Raw genomic sequence first — 17,286 nt, forward strand, 5'->3', positions numbered from 1 at the left:
TCAAAGTGGTGGGTAGCTTTCAAACACTATTACAGCTCTGGAACAATAGTCAATACATTTTCTATTATGGTTTCTCAAAAACTTCAAATTACTCATAATAAATGCATTAGTATGTAACAGAGAAAACTATCAAGAACTCAAGAGGCTCCACCCTATATGGCGGTTGCTTCTGTGTTTCTTCATTTCAAAGTGAACTCAGATGGTGACAGCACACAGAGCAGTGTAACCCTGACTGAATCTCCAAGGAAACCTTATGGCTTACCATGAATGACAGGAGAGTGCAAAGCTGCCTTGTCACCAGTGAGGACAAACACTCCAACTTCTAAGTCCTGCTTCACTTCAGTAATAAATGAGTTTCTTTCTTTTACCAAGACACTCACAAGAATTACAGTTAAGTGTTAGGTAAACTTCTATTCCAATTGTGTTTGGCTTTTTAAAAGCAGCTGGTAATCCTGATAGAGTTGCCATAATTTTGATCCTATGAATTTGTGATTAATGTGTATTATTTAATTTGAATCCTATTTTCTAAAATCAATCTTCTAGTATAACAGAAAAAGAAGCCATAACACAATATTTAACCAATGATTTCATTATCATATTGGAAGTGAAAATTATAGTTTAAAAAACTACATAACATAAAACAAAAATTGACCAAATAAGCTCTATATTACTAAGAAAATATATTTCACTTTCAAGGTCAACATTGAAAGTTGATGCATGTTTTTAACCATTAAAGTTATTTTTACAGGGTCTAGGGTTGTGGCTCAGTGATAGAGCACTTGCCTAGCATGTGTGAGGCACTGGGTTCAATTCTCAACATTGCATACAAATGAATAAAATAAAATCCATCAACAACTAATAATTTTTAAAATATTTTTATTAATTAAATTAATAACAAATGCATGATGTATTTTGTGTAAAGCATAGTGTTTCTGCTGTATATATTTTAGATACATATAATGAATAGAAAAATAATCACAAAAAAATACTGATTTAGAAACACTAAATAGAAAATAAAATTATTTTTTTAAATGAGCATACTGAAAGGTAATGGTGATTCCACAATACAAAACAATCGAATCCTTCTTTTCCCAAATTCCAGAGAGCTTTTGGAAGGTTCCTGCCTTTTGAGATGATTATTGAATTTGTCTAAAATACATTCTTTCTTCTTCACTTCCTTCATCCCTTTGTGATTTTCTTAATGTATTCAGATTTTTATTGGTGTATTAATATTATATATGAGATTGGATTCACTGTTACAGTTTTATTTAGCTTGTTATTCAGATGAACCATTTACTGGGTAAAGCTTTTAGACTTTGGAATAGCCTTGCCTGTAATTATCACCTGTTCCAGTAGAAAGATTTTTATTTGTAAAGGTATTTATCATAACAGACATTTGTGGCAAGTGCTTTTTTACTAGGGCTCATATTTGTACTACAATCCAATTTTCCGGTATTGGTGCTTTTGTATGTCTGCCTTTCTCCATCAACTTGCTTAATATTTTAGGTTCATAGTTTTCCAGGATTCTGGAATTTGATCTATTGCATTTACTTGCTTTCTAGTGATTAGCTCCTCTTGTCCTTGATGACTTTCTTGATTTGTCCCATGGCTTGCCTTACCCTTGAGCTTCAATCTTCACATTCCTCATTGTCTTGCTTTGAGTACAGGGTACAGTGAAGCCCAATTCTTTGTGTCTTGACTCATTCAAAATCTACTTCTTTAACCTTCTTAGCTTAAAGAGAGTGGATATAATAAAGTCTTGTCCATACAAGTGAATTTTAAGGTGACATAACCTTCAAATTGTAGCAGTCCAGCATGTTCAAGGACAAATTGAAGTTCTGAGTTTAATATGTGAAAAAGCTTGCACAATTACAAAACATGTTTTCATGCTTCTGAATATTTTATGGTTTTGGTACTAGTTGGAAATGGGTTCAATCTTAATTGGAAGGGGTGTATAAAATCAAATAGCTAAATAAATTATACTCTGTAGTTCATGTGATATTCACTGATACTAGATGAATAAAACCAAGATTGTGTTTGCAAAATTTAAGAAATACTGAAGTCTATCAAAGTTAAATGGGTTTATTTTATGTAGGTTTTCCCTAAACCACAGGGCTGCCTAACATCTAGGACCAGAAGATAAAGGCATTGACCACAATGTCACTGGACCTTAGCAAAGGTGGCAGCACCAAAGGAGTCCACATCCAACTGCTCCCTGGTTGCTCCTGTGGTGGCTATGTGCCATCCTGGCCCTGTGGCTCTGCACACTGGATATGGACAATAGAAAGTGGATATTGAGCAAGCTTCCTTACTGTGCTAATAGGTAAGCCAAGTCTAGAAGAACCCAGTGGTAGGACTGAAGGAGAGGACAGCATGAATGCCAGATCTCCCTTATTCTCACCAGATGGGGTACATTTGGAAAATGTGGTGAATGAGTGTGCTCTTGGGGTTAGAGTGTGATAGGTCTAGAAGTGATACTGCACAGAAAGGAGCATGAGGATCCCAGAGCCCGCTATTGGTTCCTACCGGCTTCCTCACATCAAAGGAATGGGGCTTCTTAGATAAAGGACTGCAGCAGGAGATACACTAGTGGTCTTGGAGTATGTCAGTGTTCCCCAGTGTATGGCAGAGCTTAAAGAGAAAAGCACACAGTAAGGAATCTTGCTCCCTGGAATACAGGAGGCACCTGGACATGCTCCTATTGGCCAAAGCTGGAACAATTGGGCAATTGAATAACAAATGAAGTTATGGTGGATTGTAGCCAAGAGTCTAAATAAACAGTCTTAAGTCCATTTTGGTGTAAACAAATGACTGAATGAATAGGCAAATGTGGGAAAAAGCCCCAATTCCCATGCCAAAGAATTCTCACAAGAATGCTTTGCCCTCAATCGTCCTGCCTGACATACCAGTGCTCAATGGAAGAATAAAAGAGTCACTTTCAGTGGAGATGTGTGACAGACACCTCAGCCAGGTGATCAGGGCCAACATCAGCAGGGATCTCGTCTCAATTGTCTGCTTTCTCTCTCTACCAGTCATTCTCTGTCTCTGTCTCTGTCTCTCTCTCTTTTGGGACCATGATGACTGAGCCATCCCCAGACCCTGTGTGACACTAATGCTGAGCTGAAGAGTTCTAATTCTGAACTTGTGTCCAGAAACTAAGCTATGTGTCACATTAAACTTAGGCTTTTTATTTTTATTTTTTGCTACCAGGTATTTATCCTAGGGGCACTTTATCCCTGAGCCCCATCCCCAACCATTTTTATATTTTATTTAGAGACAGAGTCTTGCTGAGTTGCCAAGGCTGGCCTCCAACTCTCTATCCTCCTGCCTCAGCCTCCTGAGCTGCTGGGATTATATGTGTGTACAACCACACCTGGGTTTTACGTTTAAATTTTTCACCCTATTGTTTTTTCTTCATTTCTCCTTCTCTTTTCCCTTTTCATTTCCTATTTTTCAGGGTCTCACTATGTTTCCCAGGCAGTCCTGGAACTCCTGGGTTCAAACCATCCTCTTGCCTCAGTATGCTGAGTAACTATGGCTACAGATGTGTGCTACAGTGCCTGGCTTACTTTTCCTTATTTAAACATGTGCCAGTGATTTTATTTAACTCATTAATTAAACATATGAACCATATTCCAATAGCTCAGGAGTCTGAGGAAGGAGGATAGCAAGTTTGAGGCCAGCCTCAGTAACTTAGCCAGACCCTGAGCAACTCAGTGAGACCTTGTCTCTAAATAAAATATAAAAGGTGCTGGGGCTGGGGCTCAGGGGTTGAGGGCCCTTGAATTCCATTCCTGGTACCAAAAAGAACCCCCCCAAAATGTGACCAGTAGGATATCACAACCTTTCAAATACCTGAATATTAATATTTTTAACAACTTAAATTTAAAAATCAAAACGTTTTTCTGGGCTGGTGCAGGGGGCTCAGTAGCAGAGCACCCACCTAGCATGTGTGGGGCCCAGGGTTCAATCCTAAGCACCACATAAAAATAAAAAAAATAAATAAATAAAGGAATTGTATCCATCTACAACTTAAAAATTTTAAAACCCCCATTTTTGTGAGACAAAAACCTGATAAAACTTGCCTTCACACAGTTGCTTGTGTTTCAGTGGCTCAGCAGGAACTGAAATGCTTTAAAATTTGAAAAAGTAGAGGTCACCAAGCACATTTGATAGGAGTTTCTCCTGGGGGGAGGGTCACAGTAGGGGCTTTTGATGGCAGCAGGTGAGGATAAATTTCTAGATCCTGCTACAGAATGAAAGGGCAAGCCGTGGCCTCCCCTCAGACAGGAGCCTTCTGTCCCTGCACCTTTGAATTCCTGTGAAGCTGCAGAGGGAGGGAGAGAGGGTCATCTGTCCCCATCTGTGCCTCTCCCTTGGCATCATAAAGGTCCCTGTCAGGGACATAAAACCTGAGCCAGCAGATGAAACCCATGTCCTTTGTGCTGTTGTGGCCAGAGACAGTGCCTGCAGCCCCTCTCCTGGCCACCAGCTGAGTCCATGGTCCACTGGGCCTTCCCCTGTCTACTTGTCACCATCAAAAAAATTCTAGACAAATATGAGTGGCTGAGAGATGGGAATGCCTTTCTTCCCCTCCTGGAGGAATTTCATGTCACTGTCCCCTGACAGTGAGTATGGGCAGGCATTCCATTTGGAGGAATTTCCTCTTTGTAGAATAGAAAAGGTTCTATTAAGAAAAAAAAATTAAAGTAGGTTTAAAAGCCCAGAATTTTCCAAGCTTGACAGAGTTTTCTGACACCTTCATGTTGTCTGGGAAATTTCTTTTTTTTTTTTTTTTTGTACCAGGGATTGAACCCAGGGGCCCTCGACCCCTGAGCCCTGTCCCCAGCCCTATTTTGCATTTTATTTAGAGACAGAGTCTCCCTGAGTTGCTCAGGGCCTCAGTGTTGTGGAGGCAGGCCTCTAACCCATGATCCTCCAGCCTCAGCCTCCAGAGCTGCTGGGACTCGAAGTGTGCACAGCTGCTCTGGGCTTTGTTTGGGAAGTTTGTCTTGGGGTTCAGCAGCTGGGAATTTGGTTCATCAAACACAGAATGTGGCTTCTTTTTTGGGTGTTTTCCAAAAGGCCCATTTATAGGCTCTCAGGTGGATCCCAGGCAGAGGAGAGCTGGCCCTTAGCTTCCAGTGTTGAGTGTCCTTGTCCTGGTTGGGTTTCTGGAGAAGAGAAGGCAAGGGATGGCTTGATAAGATAATGCCTCCCCCCTCCCTTGAACAGCGGGAAATGGCCTGAGTGTCTGATCCTGTGGCCATGTGTCTCTGCCTTTGATACATTTCTATATCAGCTCACAGAGAGCCTGATGGCCACCTGCCAGCAGAAGTCCTCTGTGGCCTCCCTATTTGTCAGGACAGCAGTGACCCTTATCTTTTTTTTTTTTTTTTGAGGAGGGGAACCAGGGATTGAACCCGGGAAACCTAACCACAGAGCCACCTCCCAGCCCTGTTTTGAATTTATTTGGAGGCAGTGTCTCACTGAGTTGATCAGGGACTCACTGGTTTGCTAAGGCTGGCCTCCAGCTCGCCGTCCTCCTGCCTCAGCCTCCCGAGCTGGGATGACAGGTGTGGGCCACCGCTCCCTGTAGTGTTGCTCTCCACCCATGATGGTGGCTCCGTGTTGTACTGTAAGGTGACTTGTCAGTTCTTGTGCTGTGGCAGGTTGAGGTAAGAAGGTTGTTGGTGGGGAGGGGATGGATGTGAAGAGAAGGATGGTCCTGCTTCTCACCATGTCCCCATCGGCCATCCCTCCCAGGGCTGTGGATAAAGGAGGCCAAGGAGGTCTACGAGGGGGAGGTGACCGAGCTGGCGCCATGTGAGACCGAGAACCCCATGGGCAGCTATGGCAAGACCACCAGTCACGTGATCATAGGGCTCAATACAGCCAAGGGCACCATTCAGCTCAAGGGGAGTCCGTCCTGAGCCCTGTCCTCAGCACTGTGGCACCGGGCATGTGGTGTGACCTCTGGGTCCCTCTTTCCTTGGTCTCTGCACTGTTGATGCCATATGGGACACTCAGGATAACACAGTGTTGTATAAAGGGACACCTCGTAGAGGGTTTGGACATAGGTCCCTTCATGAGGTTGTTCTTTCTTTTCTCATTGCTCCTGGGGGTTCTTTGGTTAAGTCAAAAATTGCTTCTGCCATTTCATCCCCCACATGATGAACATTGGCCAGCCAGGCACAGTGGAGCATGCCTGTTATCCCATCACCTCAGGAGGCTGAGGCAGGAGGATCACAAGGTGGAGGCCAGCCTCATCAACTTAGTCAAGGCCCTGAGCAGCTCAGGGAGAGCCTGTCTCTAAATAAAATAAAAAATGGGGATGGTGATGGGGCTCAGGTGTAAGTCACCCCTGGGTTCAATTCCCAATACTGCCCCCTCACCTCCCCCAAAAGTCAAAGTGGACATAATTTTGTTTTCTTTTTTCTTTCTTTTTCATAATGTTTTTACTCATCCACTGTTGTTATGATTGACTCACACTAGCTCTGTACCTGTCCTCTGCTACATAGCCAGGTACCCTGCTGCGGGCTTGGGGAAGTATTTTACCTGTGGCTCCTCGCAGCTGTGTGCCTGTGGGCACAGGTGCCATGAATCTCATTCCCCTGTTTTCCAGATCAAGGTCTCAGGCTCAGAAAGAGGCTCCATAGTCATCCTGAGTCCATTGCTGGCTGAATGGCAGGGTGACTGTGAGTCCTCTGGTGCTGGGTGACCCCTGTGAGTCCTGTGAGCTCTCTGAGACTCAGATTCTCTTCTCTAGACCACTCTCCATCCACCATACAACCTTTCCATCTTCCCCCCTTTTATAATTTGATGGTTCTTTGATTCTCTGAGGTGGTTTCTCGGTCACTGCTTTATGGAGATCATGAAAATGTCACTTCTCCCAAGGGCTATTTTTCTGTTTCCTAATGGGGTCTTCATCTCAGGAGCTTGGCTCTGCAAACCTCTCTCTCTCTCTCTCTCTCTCTCTCTCTCTCTCTCTCTCTCTCTCTCTCTTTAATCTCTCACCACATCCTGTCCACCCTGGATTAATGAGGTTGTGAGAAGGTGGCCCCTTCTCAGGAATGACACCTTGAGCCAGTTCATCTGGAAAATCAACCGTATAAAAGTGCATGAGAGGAAAAGAGAAAAATTGTCCTCTTCCCTGTAGGAGAGAGGACACAGGAACACAGTGAAAATTTGAGCCATCCATCACTCTGCTTCGACCAGCTTCTCAAAGAAATAAGCCTAACAGAGAAGAGGAAAATTGTCTTCCAAAACAAAGGTGGTACCCACCTCTGATCCCAGCAGCTTGGGAGGCTGAGGCAGGAGGATTGCGAGTTCAAAGCCAGCCTCAGCCAAAGCGAGGCCCTAAGCAACTCAGGGAGACCCTGACGCTAAATAAAATGCCAAACAGGGCTGGGGATGGGGCTTGGTGGTCGAGGGCCCCTGAGCCCAATCCCTGGTACCCCCAGCCCCCCCAAAACCCATGTCCTTCTGAGCAGTTTTTCCAAATGGATGAGATACTGGGACAGAAGGACCTCAGGTGTGTTGTGTGGAGTTGTGAAGTGTCTGAGTTTGAAGGAGGCTTATGAATTTTTTGCCTAGGGACTCCCCAATCCTGCTCCTGTTCTCACAGTGCCCCAACAAGGCCAAAGAGGCCAGGTCCTGGTGAGCTTCTGGCAGCTCTGTTGGGGTGCAGTTGTGAACATGATCCACCCATTTTAAGTTTGTGTAGCACACAGGATTTTGATGCATGGCATTGTTTACACTCCCCATCTTAATTCTAGAATATTGTCATGACCTTCCAAGGGACCTTGTTCCCATGAATGGCCACCTGATGTCTCTCCCCTTGGCCTTTGGCCACCACATACTTTGTTTCTGGATTGGCCTTTTTGGGGCCACCTTCTTCCAAGGGAGCCTGAAGTGGGTGTTAGTCTGTGTCATGTCTCCCGCACCCCCCTTTGACTCTGGACTCTGTCTGGGAAAGAGCTCAGGTGTGTTTCCACAGGGTGGTCCTCTGTAGCAGCTGCTCTGGAAGCTCAGCCTCAGGACCTGTCTGCCAGCCTGGTCCTGCAGAGGCTGCTGTCCTTGCCCAGTACACACCCCTGGGGAAGAGCAAGGCTCCCAGCACTATCACCCTGAGATGTGTGTGCACAGCTCCGGGGGCCAGAGGGTGCTAGGATTTGCTTTTTCGTTGTCCTGGGGCTCATACCCAGGGCCCTGGTCATAGTGAACTAGCACTCTGCCACTGAGCTGTGCCCCAGCCCCAGGCATAGCTATGTGGTCTAGACTGGCCTCCACCTTGGTGATCCTCCTTCCTCAGCCTCCTGACCCAGACAGTTTGGGGGGGATTCCAACTTATGTTTCCCCTTCTGAGCTGGACTCCTCTGTGGGTACTTCTGGGTGCTGTCACATAGAGGAGGATACCGAGGCCTAGAGAGCCGGGATCATGGGCCACATCAAATGCAGCCTCAGGTGGCTAAGCAGGAAGCTCTGGTGTCTGTAACCCAAGAACTGGAGCTGCAGTGGTGATCCTGGAAGGTGCCATGGGGCGTGACCAAGGACATATATCCCCTCTAAGGGCACCTGGGTCCCTGTGAGAATGTTCCTTCCACTTTGCAACCCCTGAAGGCAAGGAAAGGAAGAGTAATGGTGACTTTCTCTTGTCCCCTGCAGGCAGACATGGTCACCCTCAGGTTCACCTCCTGGTGTGCTAAGCCCCCAGTCCAGGCTCTTGTGCCCTGCCACATACCCTCATACCCACCCACTCCTAGGGTCACTGGCTACTTCAAGTGTCTGTCTGTCTCTCTCTCTCGTGTTTAGTCCTGTGAACTGAACCCGTAGTGCTTAAGCAGGGAGCCAGAAGCCTGCCCTTTTTATTTTGATTTGTATTGTTTTGAGAGAGAGTCTCCCATTGCTAAGTTGCTGAGGCTGGCCTCCAACTTGGCGATCCTCCTGCTTCAGCCTCCGAGTCCCTGGGATGACAGGTGTGCACTGCTGTGCCTGGCCTCTCAGGTCTCTTCCGGAAAGGTGCCTTCCCTCGGGGTCAGGAGGAACTGGAACAGGCATCAGGGTTGTCTGAGTCCCCCTTTGTCTGGTTTGGTTTGGTTTGGTTTTAGCTGAACTCCAGCATTTTTTAAAGTCTGCAGAAGGAGTGAGTGGAGGCCAATGACGTCATCTACATGGAGGCCAACATCGGGGCTGTGAAGGTATGCTCCCCCGGGACAGTGTTACACATGAGGGTCTGCCAGGGGGACAACTGGGTAACTAGGGCGTCACTTTGCTCATTGGTGGTGGGTGGGGGAAGGTCAGCAGCTGTCCCTTTACCTAAGTCACCTTGGATTTTCTCTGTCTTCCTCTCCTCATGACTTCAGCAGGCAGAGTGTGCAAGATGCAAACCCTGTTGGGGACAGGGACCAGACAGCCTTTGTCCCTTCCCACTGCACCAGGCAGCATCTTCCATTTTCCTTTATCTCCCTGGTGTCCCTCCCTGAGTTCTAAACCTGGGGACTGCACCAGGTGGCTCGTCCTCTATCTGCTGCTGCGTCCCATGGTGGCTGCACCTCCCTGGTGCATGGATGAGCCTAAGGCCTCGTGTCACCCATAAATCACCACCTAGAAAAGCCCGGGACCCTGGCTCCAGTGAGTCCCTGGATGCTCCTTTATCAGGAGTGAAATGAAAGGGGAGAGAATCTTCCAGAAAGTCTCAGGTGTGGCCCGGGCAGGCCTGGGAGCCAAAGCGGGGCCCCCGGCTGCGGGGCACAGGCGGAGGTTGCCGTTGGGGGCCCTCGGTGGGCAGCAGAGACCTTGCTGTCACTGAGCTCTGTGTGGTCCCGGTGCCCCATGGCTCTGCTGGCAAAGGCTGAGGCCACGGAGTTCGCCCTGGAGGCCGATGAGGACATGCCCTGCCCAAGGGCGACATGCACAAGAAGAAGGAGGTCATCCAGAATGGGATATTGCATGACCTGGATGTGGCCAACACCAGGCCCCAGGGACAGGCTCTGCTGGGCCAGCACATGCCCAAGGCCCTGGGAACCAGTTGTCAGGGCCATACTGTCCTCCTGGAAGCCCTCTGAGAGGCTCAGCAATGAGCACTACATGAGCTTCAGCCCCTTTGTCCCAATGTCCAGATGCTGTCACCGCTGATCTCTGGGCGTTGTTTGCCCCTGGCCACCTGCCAGCCTGCTGGGGGCTGCTCTCCACCCTGGGCTGGGGCTTACTGGTGGGAGCCTTCACAGGGCTTCATACAGCCTCATGGAGGCTCTGGCCTCTACAGAGCAAGAGCTCCAAATCCTCCAGCTCCCAGCTGGTGCTGCTCTGGGCCCTGCTGGACAGAGAGTCAGGTTTGCTCTTCATCCTGAAGGGGCCTCCTCCTCCCCACCAGGAACGGGCTTTCTGCTGGGAATCTGGTTTTGCTTTTAGTCCCTTGGAGCTTTTCCCAGGAGAGGCCAGAGACTCTTGAGATTGGAGTTTCTTCCTTCTTGGCCGGAGGTTTTTTGTTTTGTTTTGTTTTGTTTTGTACTGAAGCTTAAACACCAGGGGTGTTTACACATGGAGCCCCATCCACAGCCCTTTTTATATTTTATTTAGAGACAGAGTCTTGCTGAGTTGCTCAGGACCTGACTAAGTTTCTTAGGCTGCCCTCCAAACTGCGGTCCTCCTATCTCAGCCTCCCAAATTGCCAGGATTTTTAAAGACACGTTCCACCGCACACAACTCTGCTTGATTCTTGCAGGTCAGGGGAAACCTCAAGGGGATCCCTCTGAGTTCAGAAGCCCCTCATCCTTCCTAGGGGAGTGTGCTGGGCCTGTCCACCTCAGGCCTCCCAGTTGAGTGACATCAGGGACCCACAGGAGGAAGGAGGATGAGCTTTGGTAGCTGCCTTAGAAAGTCCTCTCAGGTACAGGGGGACAAGATGTCCTGTCCATGATGGGCCAGTTGATGAAGCCAAAGAAGACAGAGATCACAGGTAGGACACATGGCAAAGCCAAAGCCTGGAGCCAAGTTGAAGCCCTCCTCTGACAAGCTCCTGGCTCTGAGCGCCTCCCACTGCGTGGCTCTGGGTCTTCACTCCCTTTAGAAGCCATGGCCACACAGTGTGCTCTAGCCCCACTGAGGTCAGCATCTGCTTCTCTTGAGGTCCCAGAAAGGTGCCGAATTTGACACCAGGCAGTGGGTCTCCCTTGCTCCTTTATGGACTTATTTATTTATTTATTTATTGATGCAGGTGATTGAACTCGGGGCCCTCGACCACTGAGCCCCGTCCCAGCACTTATATTTTTTTATTTAGAGACAGGGCCTGGCTGAGTTGCTTAGGCCCTTGCTAGGTTGCTGAGGCTGGCCTCCAACTTGTGATCCTCCTACCTCAGCCTCTCTGGCTGCTGGGATGACAGGCATGTGCCATCGTGCCTGGCTCTTCCCTAATTTTATGTCCTTCTCCAGACCATTACCACTTTACTCCCTGAAAATGTAAGTTCAACATGAATTCACTGTTGCCTTGAGGCATTGCAGCAGCCTAAGCTCCTCCATGAGTGGCCAAGAGCAGGTCTGTCACTGAACTCGGTTTTGACAGCCCCACATCATGGCTCTGGGAGAGGACAGGCCTCAGATCCCGGTTCTTTGGGAACAGCTCCATCCTGATGACAGGGGGCGCTGGTTTGGAAGGTGAGGGCTGAGACCTGAGGTGGGCCTGCTGTTCTGTAAGGGCTGATGTTTCTGGGGCCAAGGCTGGGCCTGCTCTGACCCTCCTTGATCAGGTTTCCTGGGGAGAGGATTCTAACTGCACTTGATGGAAAGCTCATTAACCTAAGCATTGTCATGCACGGCCCCCAAAAGAGCTCCTTGACTGAGTGCAGCAGAGGGGAATTCACATTTGAAAACACATCTCCCTGGAGCTCCCAAATGAGGTGTCTTGGCATCAGGGTCAGGGCTTGATGGGGCAGCTCCTAGTCATTGTTCCCCACACAGCTCCACAAAAGGCGTTTTGTGGCATTTGGGGGCGATCATGCCTGTTTTACTTTTTTTAGATGAGGGTACAGGGATTCAACTCACGGACTCTTGACCCTGAGTCCCATCCCCAGCCCTATTCTGTATTTTATTCAGAGACAGGGTCTCAACTGAGTTGCTCAGGGCCTTACTAAGTTGCTGAGGCTGGCCTCCAGTTTGTGATCCTCCTGCCTCAACCTCCCAGGCTGCTGGGGTTATAGGCATGTGCCACCACACCTGGCATGATTCTTGTTTTCAAATGATGACACCAAACCTGGAGTGGGTCCAGTACCCAGCCTTGGGTCAGAGAGCCAGTAGGAGAACCAGGCTGCAGGGTTGGGTCTTGATTGAATTGAGGTGTGGAGAAGAGAGCAGGTGACATTTCCCCCACTGGCTGGGACCCTGTCCAAGGTGAGATCAACAAGGTGGTGAACAAGTACATGGACCAGTGCGTGGCTGAGAGGGTCCCCAGCATGCTGTTTGTGGACGAGGTGCACATGCTGGACATCAAGGGCTTCACCTCCCTGCACTGAGCTCTGGAATCTTCCATTGCCCCCATCGTGATTTTTGCCTCCAATCGAGGCCACTGTGTTATCAGGTAGGTGCTGCCAGCTGTCCCTGCTGCCCGGGTCTGTCCCCTCCCATGATGTCACAAGTCAGGATGGGAAGAAGGGAGTGCATGTTGCCCCTGGGAGGAGACAGCAGGGGGACTGAAGGCCGCAGCTGCCGTGTCCCTGATGGGCAGGGTCTCCACAGGCCTCTGAGGCTCGACATTCCTGTGGGGAGCAAAGGCCTGAGGAGGTGGGGCCGCTCTGGTGACCTGAGTGTCAGTTCCCTCACACTGGCTCCCAGAGGCCAGCAGAGCCCATTTCATCTTCAATGAGGACACTGAATGACATTGCACCTTGATCCTTGGCATAGGTGGGAACACAGGTTTGTCTCTGAATTGGTTCTTCTTAGCTCCCCATGACAGCAGCATGCATCCTTCCATGTCACCTACATGGGGTGTGATTTTCATTCCTGTGACTGGCCCTGCTGTGGGGTGTCCCTGGTTGTGTTCCTATGTGAACATGGGAAAGTGATGTCCATTTATTTTCCTGCATCCCCCAGTCCCTCCCCTCCCTTCCCTTTGTCTCATCCAATGAAATTCTATTCTCTTCTCCCCTATTGTGAGTCAGCATCTGCATGTCAGAGAGGACACTCAGCCTTTGGTTTTTGGAATTGGCTTACTAAAGCAGCACAGTCCCCTCCAGCTCCATCCATTGACCTTCAAATGCCATCATTTCATTCTTCTTTATGGCTGATTAATATTCCACTGTGTATAGGGACCACAGTTTCTTTATCTGTCCATCTGCTGAGGGGCACCTAGTCTGGTTCTGTAGCTTGGCTACTGTGAGTTGAGCTGCTCTAAACACTGAGGAGAACGCAGGTCTCTCCAGGAACAAAACCAGTAAGAACAGGAAGACATTCCTGAAGACACAGTGGGGCCTCTGGCCCCTGCCTGGCCTCAGCCTGCCTTTGAGTATAGCTGCTCCAAGCTGTGGGGACAGGGGGTCTGGTGCAGAATGGCTCGGACACATCTTTAGCACAGTGGCCCTGCTATCTGCACCACAGCTTGGGGACATTCCTCCCTGGGCCCCTGGGCTGGAGGCCTCCCGCCTTCTCTCAGGCCCAGTGGCTGCATTGGGCATGTCACACCCTCAGGGTTTTCTGTCTTCCTGGTTCAACAGGAGCTGGGCCTGGGCCTTCTCAGCACCAGTGGCAGGAGGGCCTCTTCCACTCCAGCAGCCGAGGGCTATGGGGACGAGTCCCCGAGAATGCATGCTGGGGCAGGAATTAGAAAAGAACCCTGTGGTCCAAGTGTTTCAGGATGGCTAGAGCCAGAAGTGACCCCCCCCCATTTGCCCAGACTGGCTGCTGAGTGACAGACAGTGGGAAATTCAGTTGCTCTCAATGGAGAAGCCCCATCTCAGGAGCTAGGGGACCACAGCACCAGGCCACCCACGGGTCCCTGCCACTGGGTGCTCCCTTGCCCTTGGTATCTGAGCAAATGACCCAGGTTCATGGGAAGCATTGTGTGGTCCCCCCAAGTCCCCTGACGTGACTGAACAAGATCAGGGCAAAAGTACCTCCTGCAGCTTGGGGGCAGCTGGTGTCAGTCTGGCCAGCTGCTGGGGGAGCTCAGGGCACCCTGAGTAGCATTGGGGGCCGGGGGCCCTTCAGCCACCACCTGATACTGTAGGAGTCCCCTCGCTGGTTCCCCATACTGGATCTCCTCACTGGGTCCCTATCAATGGGTCCCCCCACTGGTTCCCCTATCTGGGTCCTGCCTGGCTGGCCGAGGGCTCCACGTGGATACATGGCACCCCCTGCTGGGGATCCCTGCTCACAGCCCCCCCCCAGGGTCCCTGGCCTGGCCAGCAGGTGTCTACAGAGAGTGCTGCTCTGTCCACCCTGAGCCCCAGAGAAAGCTCCATGGGAAGGTGGCTCTGGCCCAAGAACCTGCCTGTGGGGATGGAGCCCCATGGTCTCCAGAACAGGACTCTGGTGCCTAGTCCTGGGGACATGGTTGAGTAGCACTGAGGGACATGGCCCTGCCCCCCAAGCCCAGGAGCAGGGGCTGTGACCTGGTGTCCAGGGAGCGTGCAGCCCAGAGGCAGGCTGGGCTGTGAACAATGCTGGACTGGGCCAGGACCCAGGGCTTTGGGCAAGATGAGGTTGGGGCAGGGGCTGAAGAGTATCTGGGACATGAGCACACTGTTGGCGACTTCTGACCTGCTGCCCACAGGCTGCTCCCAAGGGGACCTTCCCGCTCCCTGTCCCGCAGACCCATGTCTGACCCTGGAACTCATGAGGGACAGGGGAAGAAGGTATAGTGTTGGCTGAGGGCTTTTTCTCCTGGCTTCACATGTGGGACCTCGGGGGCAGTGGGAAGTCTTAACTTGCTGAGAGCCCGTGGGGCTGTCCTGACTCAGGGACTTGCCCAGGCCAGAGCCAGCAAGTGTCCACCCCAGCACCACCTGGCTTCAAGGCCCACCCCCACCCAATGCATTTAGAGACAGAAACTCACTGAGCTGCTTATTTAGCACCTTTCTTTTGGTGAGGCTGGCCTCCAGGTATGATCCTCCTGCCTCAGCCTCCCAAGCTGCTGAGATGACAGGCGTGGGCCTCTGCAGCATCCAGTCTTTTTTAAAAGTCTTAGGTGGTGAGTCTGGATGGCAGCCTTGGCCTCCTCGTTTTCTTCTGTGTGGGGCTAAGGAGGGAGCCCAGTGCCTCCCGTGCCAGGCCAGCTGCAGGCCATAGGCGCCAGGCCATAGGCAGTGGTGTGGCCTGGTCCCAGTGGGAGCCTGTGGCCTAGTCCCAGGTGGGGCTTTGAACAGCCCTCTGTGAGATGCAGCTCCTACACCCTGGAAAACTCAAGCAGTGCTTAGTGTGTCCACAAAATCGCAAGGCTGCCACCACAGTTGGTTTTAGAACACTGCAACCCCCATCCCTGTCAGCCATCCACAGCCCCTCTGCTGCTGCGTCCCATCCATCACCCTGACCTCAGGCAGTGGGAGGCTGCTTTCTGTCCATTAGCCATCTGTGGCTGTGTGGGGTGTGACTGACAGGATTCACCCTTGTCCTCCAGGCCCTTGAATCCCCCGTGGCTGAGGAGCGCCCACTGCATGGGGCCTTCACCAGCTCATGGATATGTGCACTCATCAGCCCCAGCCCATTGGGAGGTTTGGCTGTAGGAGTGATGCTGCCGCAGATGTGTAGGGACTGCAGTTTCTTTCTTTTGGATCTGTGTGGAGAGGTAGAGCTGCTGTGTCACACAGTACCTCTGACCTTCCAAGGAACTGCCAGTAAGATGGCTTTATTGCCATACTCCTACCAGGAATGTCTGAGGGTCTTGGTTTTTCCATATGCCACTTGACATCTGTTACTGTCCACCGTAGATGTCCCGGTGGGTGTGTGGTGGCCTCTCACTTGATTTGCATTTGCCAAGAGCCAGTGAGACTGCATTTTTTGTGTTTTATCGGCTATTTGTATATCTTTGTAGAAATATCTGTTTGTATCCTTGGCCTTTTTTTTTATTATGTTATCTTTTATTATTGAATTGTAAGAGCTCTTTATATATTGTGGATATGGCTTAAAGTCATCTTTAAAGGATGCCATTTTGGAGAAAGAGTCAATAAAAGCAGAAAATTTGGTGGCAATATATAAAAACCTGGATAGATCTGTATCTAAACCTGAGGATGAAATATTCTTTCTAGAAAAAGAGCTACAAGAAGAGAAAACTAAACATTCTCAACAGGATGAATTGATAGTGGGATATATAAAAAATTAAGTTTCTAGTAGATAAATCAAAATTCCTCAAATCACAAATACCTGAAAGCAAAACAACCTTGAGAATATGTCAAATAAATAAAGAAGGAGTTATGGTAGCAATAAAAAATTCTTTGAATAAAAATCCCCAACTTCAGGAAAGCCAAAAATAGCTTTTATAAGAAGTTGAAGTATGAAAAGAAAAACTGAATTGCCTTAATAAACGGCATATGAACACTCTAAAGTACATGCAGAACAAGTTTTAAAAAATAAAGAAAATCACATTAAGTCTCTGAATGAACACTTGCTGCAGATGAAAGATTGGGTTCCTGTGCTTGGAGAAGTGCTAACAGATGGTGGTAACTTGGAATTGGAAATGGAAAGTGAATCAGAGATTGGTGCTCACTTAGAAGATCAGCCAAAAGGAGCTTTAAAAACTGGTTTATGTTTCTAAGTTAAAGGCCTCTTTTAAAAGCTTAGAGAAAGAAATAAAATTTTTACTTTATTATCTGAAGTAGGTAAAACAAAGGAAGACCTTATAGAACATTAACAATCTTAAGACAGAACAAGCATCTTTTTTTATATTCGCTTTTTTAAAAATTTTATTTATTTTTTATTAGTTGTTCAAGACATTACAATGATCTTGACATATCATACATTTGATTCAAATAGGGTATAAATTGTCATTTTTCCACGTGTACAGATTGCAGGATCACATTGGTTATACATCCATGTGTATACATACAGCACAGTTTGCAAGCACAAAATACAGAATTTGAAAGTCAAAAATCAGAATCTTTAGCATAAACTTAAAGTCATGATGGAACTATATCAAGAAAATGTAATGAAACTCCAAAGGAAATTAATAAGAGAAGAAAATTACCAGGTAGAGCAAGAGGAGAAACATTCCAAAGTGGAGGAAAAGATCAGCCATATGACTAAACCACTGCAGACCTATAGAAAGCAAGCCAAAGATCTTGAAGAATTTGAGAGAACCAT

The 17,286-nt window shown here is 48.6% G+C and overlaps 1 pseudogene; it reads left to right on the forward strand.

The window, feature by feature from the left end:
* The window catches only part of LOC139704332 (ruvB-like 1), a 29,618-nt pseudogene extending 13,723 nt beyond the window's left edge, over nt 1–15,895 (forward strand).
* The last annotated feature ends 1,391 nt before the right edge of the window (nt 15,896–17,286 follow it).

Source organism: Marmota flaviventris, unplaced genomic scaffold (genome assembly GCF_047511675.1).
Source record: "Marmota flaviventris isolate mMarFla1 unplaced genomic scaffold, mMarFla1.hap1 Scaffold_54, whole genome shotgun sequence".
Classification (NCBI taxonomy): domain Eukaryota; kingdom Metazoa; phylum Chordata; class Mammalia; order Rodentia; family Sciuridae; genus Marmota; species Marmota flaviventris.